Source organism: Thalassophryne amazonica, chromosome 13, assembly GCF_902500255.1.
Source record: "Thalassophryne amazonica chromosome 13, fThaAma1.1, whole genome shotgun sequence".
NCBI classification, from domain to species: domain Eukaryota; kingdom Metazoa; phylum Chordata; class Actinopteri; order Batrachoidiformes; family Batrachoididae; genus Thalassophryne; species Thalassophryne amazonica.
In genome coordinates this window covers 63,811,494-63,823,649 of record NC_047115.1, presented here as the reverse complement: position 1 = coordinate 63,823,649, position 12,156 = coordinate 63,811,494, and the positions used below count along the sequence as shown (strand labels likewise).

At 44.2% G+C, this 12,156-nt stretch overlaps 1 protein-coding gene across 13 annotated transcripts in view; it reads right to left on the bottom strand.

The window, feature by feature from the left end:
* The window catches only part of LOC117523394 (regulating synaptic membrane exocytosis protein 1-like), a 343,959-nt gene that overhangs the window by 146,647 nt on the left and 185,156 nt on the right, over window positions 1-12,156 (bottom strand). For all 13 annotated transcript variants that reach the window (XM_034184908.1, XM_034184909.1, XM_034184910.1 and 10 more), the window contains one exon: window positions 11,348-11,619. The gene's annotated coding sequence lies outside the window, so the exon portion shown is untranslated. The remainder of the gene's footprint in view (window positions 1-11,347; window positions 11,620-12,156) is intronic.

The following is a 12,156-nucleotide window of genomic DNA, read 5'->3' as shown; positions in this document are numbered from 1 at the left end:
GTAAGGCAAGGCCATACAATAATTATGTAAAACCCCAACGGTCAAAACGACCCCCTGTGAGCAAGCACTTGGCTACAGTGGGAAGGAAAAACTCCCTTTTAACAGGAAGAAACCTCCAGCAGAACCAGGCTCAGGGAGGGGCAGTCTTCTGCTGGGACTGGTTGGGGCTGAGGGAGAGAACCAGGAAAAAGACATGCTGTGGAGGGGAGCAGAGATCGATCACTAATGATTAAATGCAGAGTGGTGCATACAGAGCAAAAAGAGAAAGAAACAGTGCATCATGGGAACCCCCCAGCAGTCTACGTCTATAGCAGCATAACTAAGGGATGGTTCAGGGTCACCTGATCCAGCCCTAACTATAAGCTTTAGCAAAAAAGGAAAGTTTTAAGCCTAATCTTAAAAGTAGAGAGGGTGTCTGTCTCCCTGATCTGAATTGGGAGCTGGTTCCACAGGAGAGGAGCCTGAGAGCTGAAGGCTCTGCCTCCCATTCTACTCTTACAAACCCTAGGAACTACAAGTAAGCCTGCAGTCTGAGAGCGAAGCGCTCTATTGGGGTGATATGGTACTACGAGGTCCCTAAGATAAGATGGGACCTGATTATTCAAAACCTTATAAGTAAGAAGAAGAATTTTAAATTCTATTCTAGAATTAACAGGAAGCCAATGAAGAGAGGCCAATATGGGTGAGATATGCTCTCTCCTTCTAGTCCCCGTCAGTACTCTAGCTGCAGCATTTTGAATTAACTGAAGGCTTTTTAGGGAACTTTTAGGACAACCTGATAATAATGAATTACAATAGTCCAGCCTAGAGGAAATAAATGCATGAATTAGTTTTTCAGCATCACTCTGAGACAAGACCTTTCTGATTTTAGAGATATTGCGTAAATGCAAAAAAGCAGTCCTACATATTTGTTTAATATGCGCTTTGAATGACATATCCTGATCAAAAATGACTCCAAGATTTCTCACAGTATTACTAGAGGTCAGGGTAATGCCATCCAGAGTAAGGATCTGGTTAGACACCATGTTTCTAAGATTTGTGGGGCCAAGTACAATAACTTCAGTTTTATCTGAGTTTAAAAGCAGGAAATTAGAGGTCATCCATGTCTTTATGTCTGTAAGACAATCCTGCAGTTTAGCTAATTGGTGTGTGTCCTCTGGCTTCATGGATAGATAAAGCTGGGTATCATCTGCGAAACAATGAAAATTTAAGCAATACCGTCTAATAATACTGCCAAAGGGAAGCATGTATAAAGTGAATAAAATTGGTCCTAGCACAGAACCTTGTGGAACTCCATAATTAACTTTAGTCTGTGAAGAAGATTCCCCATTTACATGAACAAATTGTAATCTATTAGACAAATATGATTCAAACCACCGCAGCGCAGTGCCTTTAATACCTATGGCATGCTCTAATCTCTGTAATAAAATTTTATGGTCAACAGTATCAAAAGCAGCACTGAGGTCTAACAGAACAAGCACAGAGATGAGTCCACTGTCCGAGGCCATAAGAAGATCATTTGTAACCTTCACTAATGCTGTTTCTGTACTATGATGAATTCTAAAACCTGACTGAAACTCTTCAAATAGACCATTCCTCTGCAGATGATCAGTTAGCTGTTTTACAACTACCCTTTCAAGAATTTTTGAGAGAAAAGGAAGGTTGGAGATTGGCCTATAATTAGCTAAGATAGCTGGGTCAAGTGATGGCTTTTTATGTAATGGTTTAATTACTGCCACCTTAAAAGCCTGTGGTACATAGCCAACTAACAAAGATAGATTGATCATATTTAAGATCGAAGCATTAAATAATGGTAGGGCTTCCTTGAGCAGCCTGGTAGGAATGGGGTCTAATAAACATGTTGATGGTTTGGATGAAGTAACTAATGAAAATAACTCAGACAGAACAATCGGAGAGAAAGAGTCTAACCAAATACCGGCATCACTGAAAGCAGCCAAAGATAACGATACGTCTTTGGGATGGTTATGAGTAATTTTTTCTCTAATAGTTAAAATTTTGTTAGCAAAGAAAGTCATGAAGTCATTACTAGTTAAAGTTAATGGAATACTCAGCTCAATAGAGCTCTGACTCTTTGTCAGCCTGGCTACAGTGCTGAAAAGAAACCTGGGGTTGTTCTTATTTTCTTCAATTAGTGATGAGTAGTAAGATGTCCTAGCTTTTTCCAGGCTAAGTGAAGATCTTCTAAATTAGTGAGATGCCATTTCCTCTCCAACGTACGGGTTATCTGCTTTAAGCTACGAGTTTGTGAGTTATACCACGGAGTCAGACACTTCTGATTTAAAGCTCTCTTTTTCAGAGGAGCTACAGCATCCAAAGTTGTCTTCAATGAGGATGTAAAACTATTGACGAGATACTCTATCTCCCTTACAGAGTTTAGGTAGCTACTCTGCACTGTGTTGGTATATGGCATTAGAGAACATAAAGAGGGAATCATATCCTTAAACCTAGTTACAGCGCTTTCTGAAAGACTTCTAGTGTAATGAAACTTATTCCCCACTGCTGGGTAGTCCATCAGAGTAAATGTAAATGTTATTAAGAAATGATCAGACAGAAGGGAGTTTTCAGGGAATACTGTTAAGTCTTCTATTTCCATACCATAAGTCAGAACAAGATCTAAGATATGATTAAAGTGGTGGGTGGACTCATTTACTTTTTGAGCAAAGCCAATAGAGTCTAATAATAGATTAAATGCAGTGTTGAGGCTGTCATTCTCAGCATCTGTGTGGATGTTAAAATCGCCCACTATAATTATCTTATCTGAGCTAAGCACTAAGTCAGACAAAAGGTCTGAAAATTCACAGAGAAACTCACAGTAACGACCAGGTGGACGATAGATAATAACAAATAAAACTGGTTTTTGGGACTTCCAATTTGGATGGACAAGACTAAGAGTCAAGCTTTCAAATGAATTAAAGCTCTGTCTGGGTTTTTGATTAATTAATAAGCTGGAATGGAAGATTGCTGCTAATCCTCCGCCCCGGCCCGTGCTACGAGCATTCTGACAGTTAGTGTGACTCGGGGGTGTTGACTCATTTAAACTAACATATTCATCCTGCTGTAACCAGGTTTCTGTTAGGCAGAATAAATCAATATGTTGATCAATTATTATATCATTTACCAACAGGGACTTAGAAGAGAGAGACCTAATGTTTAATAGACCACATTTAACTGTTTTAGTCTGTGGTGCAGTTGAAGGTGCTATATTATTTTTTCTTTTTGAATTTTTATGCTTAAATAGATTTTTGCTGGTTATTGGTAGTCTGGGAGCAGGCACCGTCTCTACGGGGATGGGGTAATGAGGGGATGGCAGGGGGAGAGAAGCTGCAGAGAGGTGTGTAAGACTACAACTCTGCTTCCTGGTCCCAACCCTGGATAGTCACGGTTTGGAGGATTTAAGAAAATTGGCCAGATTTCTAGAAATGAGAGCTGCTCCATCCAAAGTGGGATGGATGCCGTCTCTCCTAACAAGACCAGGTTTTCCCCAGAAGCTTTGCCAATTATCTATGAAGCCCACCTCATTTTTTGGACACCACTCAGACAGCCAGCAATTCAAGGAGAACATGCGGCTAAACATGTCACTCCCGGTCCGATTGGGGAGGGGCCCAGAGAAAACTACAGAGTCCGACATTGTTTTTGCAAAGTTACACACCGATTTAATGTTAATTTTAGTGACCTCCGATTGGCGTAACCGGGTGTCATTACTGCCGACGTGAATTACAATCTTACCAAATTTACGCTTAGCCTTAGCCAGCAGTTTCAAATTTCCTTCAATGTCGCCTGCTCTGGCCCCCGGAAGACAATTGACTATGGTTGCTGGTGTCGCTAACTTCACATTTCTCAAAACAGAGTCGCCAATAACCAGAGTTTGATCCTCGGCGGGTGTGTCGTCGAGTGGGGAAAAATGGTTAGAGATGTGAACGGGTTGGCAGTGTACACGGGGCTTCTGTTTAGGGCTACGCTTCCTCCTCACAGTCACCCAGTCAGCCTGCTTTCCCGGCTGCTCGGGATCTGCCAGGGGGGAACTAACGGCGGCTAAGCTACCTTGGTCCGCACCGACTACAGGGGCCTGGCTAGCTGTAGAATTTTCCACGGTGCGGAGCCGAGTCTCCAATTCGCCCAGCCTGGCCTCCAAAGCTACGAATAAGCTACACTTATTACAAGTACCGTTACTGCTAAAGGAGGCCGAGGAATAACTAAACATTTCACACCCAGAGCAGAAAAGTGCGGGAGAGACAGGAGAAGCCGCCATGCTAAATCGGCTAAGAGCTAGTAGCTACGCTAAGCTAGCAGATTCCTAAAAACACGCAAAGTGAATAATGTGTAAATAATTTAGAGGTGATTCAGCAGAAGGAGTGCTTTAGTTAAGGCACGTAAAGATTACACTGGGAAACAAATCGTAATCTAGATAACTAGATCAATCTAACTGCGCAGATTAAACAGCTAACAGATACAGAAAAACACTGCTGTGCTCCGGAACAGGAAGTGATACAATACCGCAGTGAGAGCCAACCACCAGTAGAGGCAAGCAAGAGGATCCAACAAGATGCTGATTAGATACCATGATTAGTGCACAGGTGTGCCTTAGACTGTCCACAATAAAAGGCCACTCTGAAAGGTGCAGTTTTATCACAAAGCACAATGCCACAGATCTTGCAAGATTTGAGAGTGCGTGCATTTCCCATGCTGACAGCAGGAATGTCAACCAGAGCTGTTGCTCGTGTATTGAATGTTCATTTCTCTACCATAAGCCGTCTCCAAAGGCGTTTCAGAGAATTTGGCAGTACATCCAACCAGCCTCACAACCGCAGACCACGTGTAACCACACCAGCCCAGGACCTCCACATCCAGCATGTTCACTTCCAAGATCGTCTGAGACCAGCCACTCGGACAGCTGCTGAAACAATCGGTTTGCATAACCAAAGAATTTCTGCACAAACTGTCAGAAACCGTCTCAGGGAAGCTCATCTGCATGCTCGTCATCCTCATCGGGGTCTCGACCTGACTCCAGTTCGTTGTCGTAACCGACTTGAGTGGGCAAATGTTCACATTCGCTGGCGTTTGGCACGTTGGAGAGGTGTTCTCTTCACAGATGAATTTCGGTTCACACTGTCCAGGGCAGATGGCAGACAGCGTGTGTGGTGTCGTGTGGGTGAGCGGTTTTCTGATGTCAATGCTGTGGATCGAGTGGCCCATGGTGGCGGTGGGGTTATGGTATGGGCAGGCGTCTGTTATGGACGAAGAACACAGGTGCATTTTATTGATGGCATTTTGAATGCACAGAGATACTCTGACGAGATCCTGAGGCCCATTGTTGTGCCATACATCCAAGAACATCACCTCATGTTGCAGCAGGATAATGCACGGCCCCATGTTGCAAGGATCTGTACACAATTCTTGGAAGCTGAAAATGTCCCAGTTCTTGCATGGCCGGCATACTCACCGGACATGTCACCCATTGAGCATGTTTGGGATGCTCTGGACCGGCGTATACGACAGCGTGTACCAGTTCCTGCCAATATCCAGCAACTTCGCACAGCCACTGAAGAGGAGTGGACCAACATTCCACAGGCCACAATTGACAACCTGATCAACTCTATGCGAAGGAGATGTGTTGCACTGCATGAGGCAAATGGTGGTCACACCAGATACTGACTGGTATCCCCCCACAATAAAACAAAACTGCACCTTTCAGAGTGGCCTTGTATTGTGGACATTCTAAGGCACACCTGTGCACTAATCATGGTGTCTAATCAGCATCTTGATATGGCACACCTGTGAGGTGGGATGGATTATCTCAGCAAAGGAGAAGTGCTCACTATCACAGATTTAGACTGATTTGTGAACAATATTTGAGGGAAATGGTGATATTGTGTATGTGGAAAAAGTTTAGATCTTTGAGTTCATCTCATACAAAATGGGAGCAAAACCAAAAGTGTTGCGTTTATATTTTTGTTGAGTGTATATTTTACACAACATCCGAACTTCATTGGAATTGGGGTTGTATACTGCAGATTTGAAATAAAATGGGACAGTCCTAATACCATCCCCCATGATCATCAGCTCCAACCCATAAGCACCTTTCCTCCCACACCAACTAGGGTCTGCCCCACCCACACAACTGCTCACAGCAAGGACCCCTACCTCCTCCTTCACCACCATGCCTCTCTTCATTCATGAGAGGGATGTCAACAGGCTCTTCAAGAGACAGGACCCACGCAATGCAGCCAACTGTCTCTGGTGTTCACAGACATCTTCAACACCTCACTGGCCAGGTGCCAGCATGCTTCAAGACCTCCACCATCATTTTGATCACCCAAAAACAAAGAACTACAGGACTTAATGACTACAGACTTTGAGCGCCTTGTCCTCACTCACCTCAAGGCCATCTCTGACCCACTCCTGCATGCCGTGCAGTTCAACTACAGAGCCAACAGGTCTGTAGATGACGCTGTCAACGTGGCCATGGCACTTCATCCTCCAGCATCTAGACTCCCCAGGAACCTATGCCAGGATTCTGCTTGTGGACTTCAGCTCTGCTTTCAATACAATCATCCCAGGTCTGCTGCAGGACAAGCTCGCTCAGCTTGTCATGTCTAACTCCACCTGTAGGTGGATCACTGACTTTCTGTCTAACAGGAGGCAGCATGTGAAGCAGGGAGGACGCATCTCCAACACATGGCCCATCAGCACCGGATGTCCCCAAGGCTGCATTCTTTCTTCTCTACACTTTTCCCTGTACGTCAACTGCTGCACCTCCAGTCACCAGTACGTGAAGCTCCTGAAGTTCATGGATGACACGACCCTAACTGGACTCATCTCTGATGGGGACGAGTCTGTCTACAGATGGCTGATTGATCACCTGGTGTCTTGGTGCACACAGAACAACCTGGAGCTGAGACAAGACAGTGGAGATGTTTGTTGACTTCAGAAAGAATGCAGTCCTGGCTTCCCCATCACCCTGTGTGACTCCCCAGTCACCATTCTGGAGTCCTTCTGCTACTTGGAGATCACCATCACCCAGGACCTCAAGTGGGAGCTGAACATCAGCTCTCTCATCAAGAGAGCACAACAGAGGATGTACTTTCTGCAGCAGCTGAGGAAGTTCAACCTGCCAAAAACAATGATGGTGAATTCCTTCACTGCCATCAAGTCCATCTTCTCTACCATCATTGTCTGGTACACTGCTGCCACTGCTAAGGGCAGAAGCAGACTGCAGCATATCATCCATGCAGCAGAGAAGGTGACTGACTGCAGTCTGCCATCCCTACAGGACCTGTATGCTTCCAGGGTCCTGAGGCAAGCAAGCAAGAAAGACTGCCCAACCCTTCCTACCCAGGACACAAACTTTGTGTTACCCTCCCCTCTGTCAGAGGCTTTTTTGCTGTTTTGTTTGTTTGTTTGTTTTTGACACTTTTCAGTTCAATTTAATTCATTTCATTTATATAGTGTCAAATCCCAACAAAGCTGCCACAAGTAAGGTCTAACCTTACCAACCCCTAGAGCAAGCACACAGGCGACAGTGGTAAGGAAAAACTCCCTCCGATGATTTGAGGAAGAAACCTCATGCAGACCAGACTCAAAGGGGTGACCTTCTGCTTGGGCCATGCTACCAACACATTTGACAATACAAATATCCAGGAAATGTTTGTCTTTTGTTTCTATCTGCACCTGTGCAATTGACTTATCAGTTCAATGTGAGAATGAATCTCTGTTGCTTTTGTTGTGCATGTACTGTGATGCCTGCTGAGGCTGCCGTTGTCACTACTTCCTCCTAGCTCATTGCTCAGCAAGGCCTTGGTTCCTCTCCTGCTAAGCCCTTTGTGCACCTGTCCTGACAGTAAGGCGCCAGGCGGCACAGTCCTCTGCACACTGCTCCCACGTGTTGACATTGATGCTGCATACATCCTTGAAGTGCAGGCATGGACAACCAACCACACGAGTGCCCTCTGCCAGCTCACCATACAGTAGATCTTTAGGAATGCGACCCAGATCCATTCTTCTGATGTGGCCAAGGCAACGAAGGTGCCTTTAGCCAAGAATGGCAAACATGCTGTTCATGATGGCGTGTTCCACGACCTCTGTGTTGGGCACCTTGCCCTACCATGTGATGTACAGAATTCACCTAAGACACCTCAGATGGTAGCTTTTGAGCATTTTCTCATGTCTGGCGTAGGCAGTCCATGCCTCGCTACCGTAGAGGAGTGTCCTGAGCATGCAGGTCTGGTAGATGCGCAGTTTTGTCTTCTCAGTGAGGCTGGAGTTGTTCCACACTCTATGCCTTAGTCTTGCCATAACTGCTACTGCCTTCACAATCCTGCTGTTCATCTCTTCATCAATGGAGAGTACGTTAGAGATGGTTGACCCAAGGTATGTGAAGTGCTCCACGACTTCTAGGCTGTACCCATCAATGTCAATTTTAGGCGGAGCAACTGTGCCCTGTGCCATGATGTGTGTCTTCTTCAGACTCAGACTAATGGTCAGTTCAAACTCCTTGCAGGCATGAGAGAGGTGATTAACAAGCTGCTGTAAACTGTCTTCGGAGTGTGATGTCAAAGATGCATTGTCGACAAAGAGCATCTCATGGATGAGTACCTCCACAACCTTGGTCTTGGTTCAATGTCGGGCGATGTCGAAGAGCTTGCCGTCGGCCCCGGTGTGAATGTATACTCCCTCACTGCAATCCTTCAAGGCATACTGGAGGAGCATGGAGAAGAAGATTCTGAAGAGCGTCGGCACTTCACCCCACTGCTAACTGGGGAGGCCTCTGATGTTGCACCATTGACGCAAACTGTACTGTGCATGTTCTCATGGAATATGAGATTTTATATATATATATATATATATATATATATAAATGAGGTCTGTTAGAAAAGTATCGGACCTTTTAATTTTTTTCAAAAACCTGATAGATTTGAATCACGTGTGCTAGCATGAGCAAACGTTGAACCTTCGTGCGCATGCGTGAACGTTTTCACGCCTGTCGATTGCATCATTTCCTGGTAAGCAGCCTTTGTGTGAGGTGTGTGTCGTGCGCTCGGCGTTTTTTCATTCCAAGGAAAAAGATGGAAGGACTGGAGCAGCGCCGCATCAAATTTTGCCAGAAACTGGACGACAGCCAGGTGAAAACCATTCAGATCATTCAGACGGCTTTCGGTGACGATCCTATGGGCATCAGACAGATTAAGGAGCGGTACAACCGGTTTAAAGATGTCCGCACAACGGCGGAGAGCGAGCCACGCGCCGGTCGGCCATCAACATGCTGAAATGACCAGATCATTCCAAAGTGAACGCTGTAGTGATGCGGGACCATCGTGTGTCTCTCTGAGAAATTGCAGAAGAGGTGGACATTAGCACTTTTTTGGTACATTCCACTGTGACAGAAGATTTAGCCATGAAAAGAGTGGCTGTGAAATTCATGCTGCTGCTGATGACACAAAAAAAAGCGCCTTAGTGTTGAAGTCTCACAGGACATGCTGCGACATGCCCAGCTCTTCCACAATTTCCCGGATAGTCACACGACTGAAAAGTCACCGAAAGCCGTCTGAATCATCCGAATGGTTTCCACCTGGTTGTCAGCCAGTTTCTGGCAAAATTTGATGCGGCGCTGCTCCAGTCGTTCCGTCTTTTTCCTTGGAATGAAAATCCGCCAAGCACACTGCACACACACCTCACACAAAGGCTGCTTACCAGAAAATGATTCAATTGACAGGCGTGAAAAAGTTCACGCATGCGCACGAAGGTTCAAGGTTTGCTCATGCAAGCACACGTGATTCAAATCCATCAGGTTTAATAAAAAGGTCCGATACTTTTCTAACAGACCTCATATATATATATATATAGCGCTCATGCTCCAGTTTCATTCCCACAAAACTATAAAAATGTGCACCTTCCTTCATCAATGTATAACATACAAATAATGACTGTTTATGAGTTCAATGGTAAGAATATTTCATGAGGTGAAAGCTGGAATGTTTAATTCAACGAAATTTCACCCAATGAAATATTCATTTCATTGAAAGAATGAGAAAACATTCATTATTTCTATTATTTCTTTTATATAATGGCTAAAATAGGTCCTTGTCATTTGATATTTTATTAATTTATAAACAACAGAAAAGGGACTTACAATTTGGTGTTCCACTGGTGCTTTGACAGCAACAGTCCAACACAAACTTTGAATAGGAGTCCAAAATTCTCAGTCAACGTGAAAAAACAGTTTTGACTACGATGTAGTCTGTGATGCCATGCACTGACTTTGTGTACTTCCAAAAAAAAAAAAAAAGATTTTGTGCACTTCCTCACTCCAGCGAAAAATCACATCAAAAATTCATCCAGCTTTTCATCCTAGCAGCTCTTCATGCCTCCAGAAGGCAACGTAGCAAATATGTTTTGTGTGTGTGTGTGTGTGTGTGTGTGCGTGTGTATTTGTATATATGTATGTATCTACACTACAGATGTATGATGATGGGATTTGAGTTTGTGTTGTGTTAAATGTGTTTGTAGCATGGCCCAAGCAGAGGGTCACCCCTTAGAGTCTGGTCTGCTTGAGGTTTCTTCCTCAATACATCGGAGGGAGTTTTTCCTTACCACTGTCGTCTGTGTGCTTGTTCTCAGGGTAGGTAATGTGTATATATGTATGTATGTATATATGTATATAAGGGGTGGGCGTTTATAAGCTTTGCTTCTGGTCACCCCCTTTTGGTCACACATGTCACTGTGGAATTGTATTGTGTATCAGTTTTTTGTTATTGTTGAGTCTGTGTGCCAAATAAATTCATTCATTCATTCAATTAGCACCATCAATTAGCTCCTTCAAATCGTCGTCCACTAGCAAAACAAACGCCGCCATGTTTAGCTAAACGCCGCCCCCACTAAACGCTGTCCCCACTCGTGGGTGTTGGTTGCAGCATGCAATGGTACAAAACACATGGAACCAAATTTGCATGGTAAATGGAACCAAACTGCACACTATATGCAATGCAACACAAATGGGGAAAATAGTCCATGTCATGTGACATACAAAGCACCAATCAAATGACAAGGATCCACTCAGGCATTATATAATATTCATTATAACATTACTATTATTTTTAACCCCCTACCACCCGCTTCATTTTGGCTTATCAGTATCTCAGAAACGTCTTTTTAACTTCATGGTTTCAGTATGGTTTTGAAAATGGTTGCTCACAATAAAACGTTTGTAAATATTTACATATTGCACTCAGCATCAAATGGTCAATATGGTATTTTCTTCAAAACATATTTGTTTGTGTACCTACTAAATTTGCTATCTCTATCTTTTAGTCCTTCCATATCTTCAACTTACTCGTCTCGTGGTGGTTCGCTGCGTGACCGAATGTCACTGACAGGTAGGGTCCCGGGTACACCAGTCCGGTTGAGGTCTTGGTTTGCAGTTGTCGTTCCTGAAGGGGCTTGGGAGCGAGAACGTAACTTCTTATCACCAGGCGTTTGGCAAACAGATGGCTCGCTAATAGCTGAACCGAGACCAGCAGGTTTCCCAGTTGGACCTGTGAACCAGTCGCCTGGTTTGGTGAGGATTTCCTGCTGCTTCCGGCAGTTATTACACACCCAGATCACCTGGAATGGCATGAAGGTCAGTATTAATCACAGCTATGTGACATTTTCAGAGAAAATCTTTATCAGTTGTTTGCCTTTCCTTAAAGTAGACCTGCATTGAAATAAATGTGGTCAGATTTCAGAAAGAAATAGCTGATATGTATTTATAAGACCCTTGTGAATGCAGTAAAGTAAATCTGTAAGCCCAAATTTGTAATTCAGCGGAGAAATCTTCGTTTAAAAATGACAAATTTGCAGATAAAATTTAGCCCTCTGTGAAAACAGTTTGTACAACCGTATTATTTCCATGATGTCAGGGACAAGACGACGCGCTCCCGTCTTCAGTCCGATCCCGCATTGAAATTGATTTTATCTGTTAGTAATGTTACTTATACACGTCCTGGTTTCAACATCCAAAAGTAAGCTGCAATGAATGTGAGATACAGATCTGTGTGCTCAGATCAACGACATCGACAGCGGGCGCCGTTCTTCCTCTCCCGCTCTCTGCCTCCGCTGTGCTCGCTGTTTTAATGCAAAGCGGCTGGTACACCTGTTGCT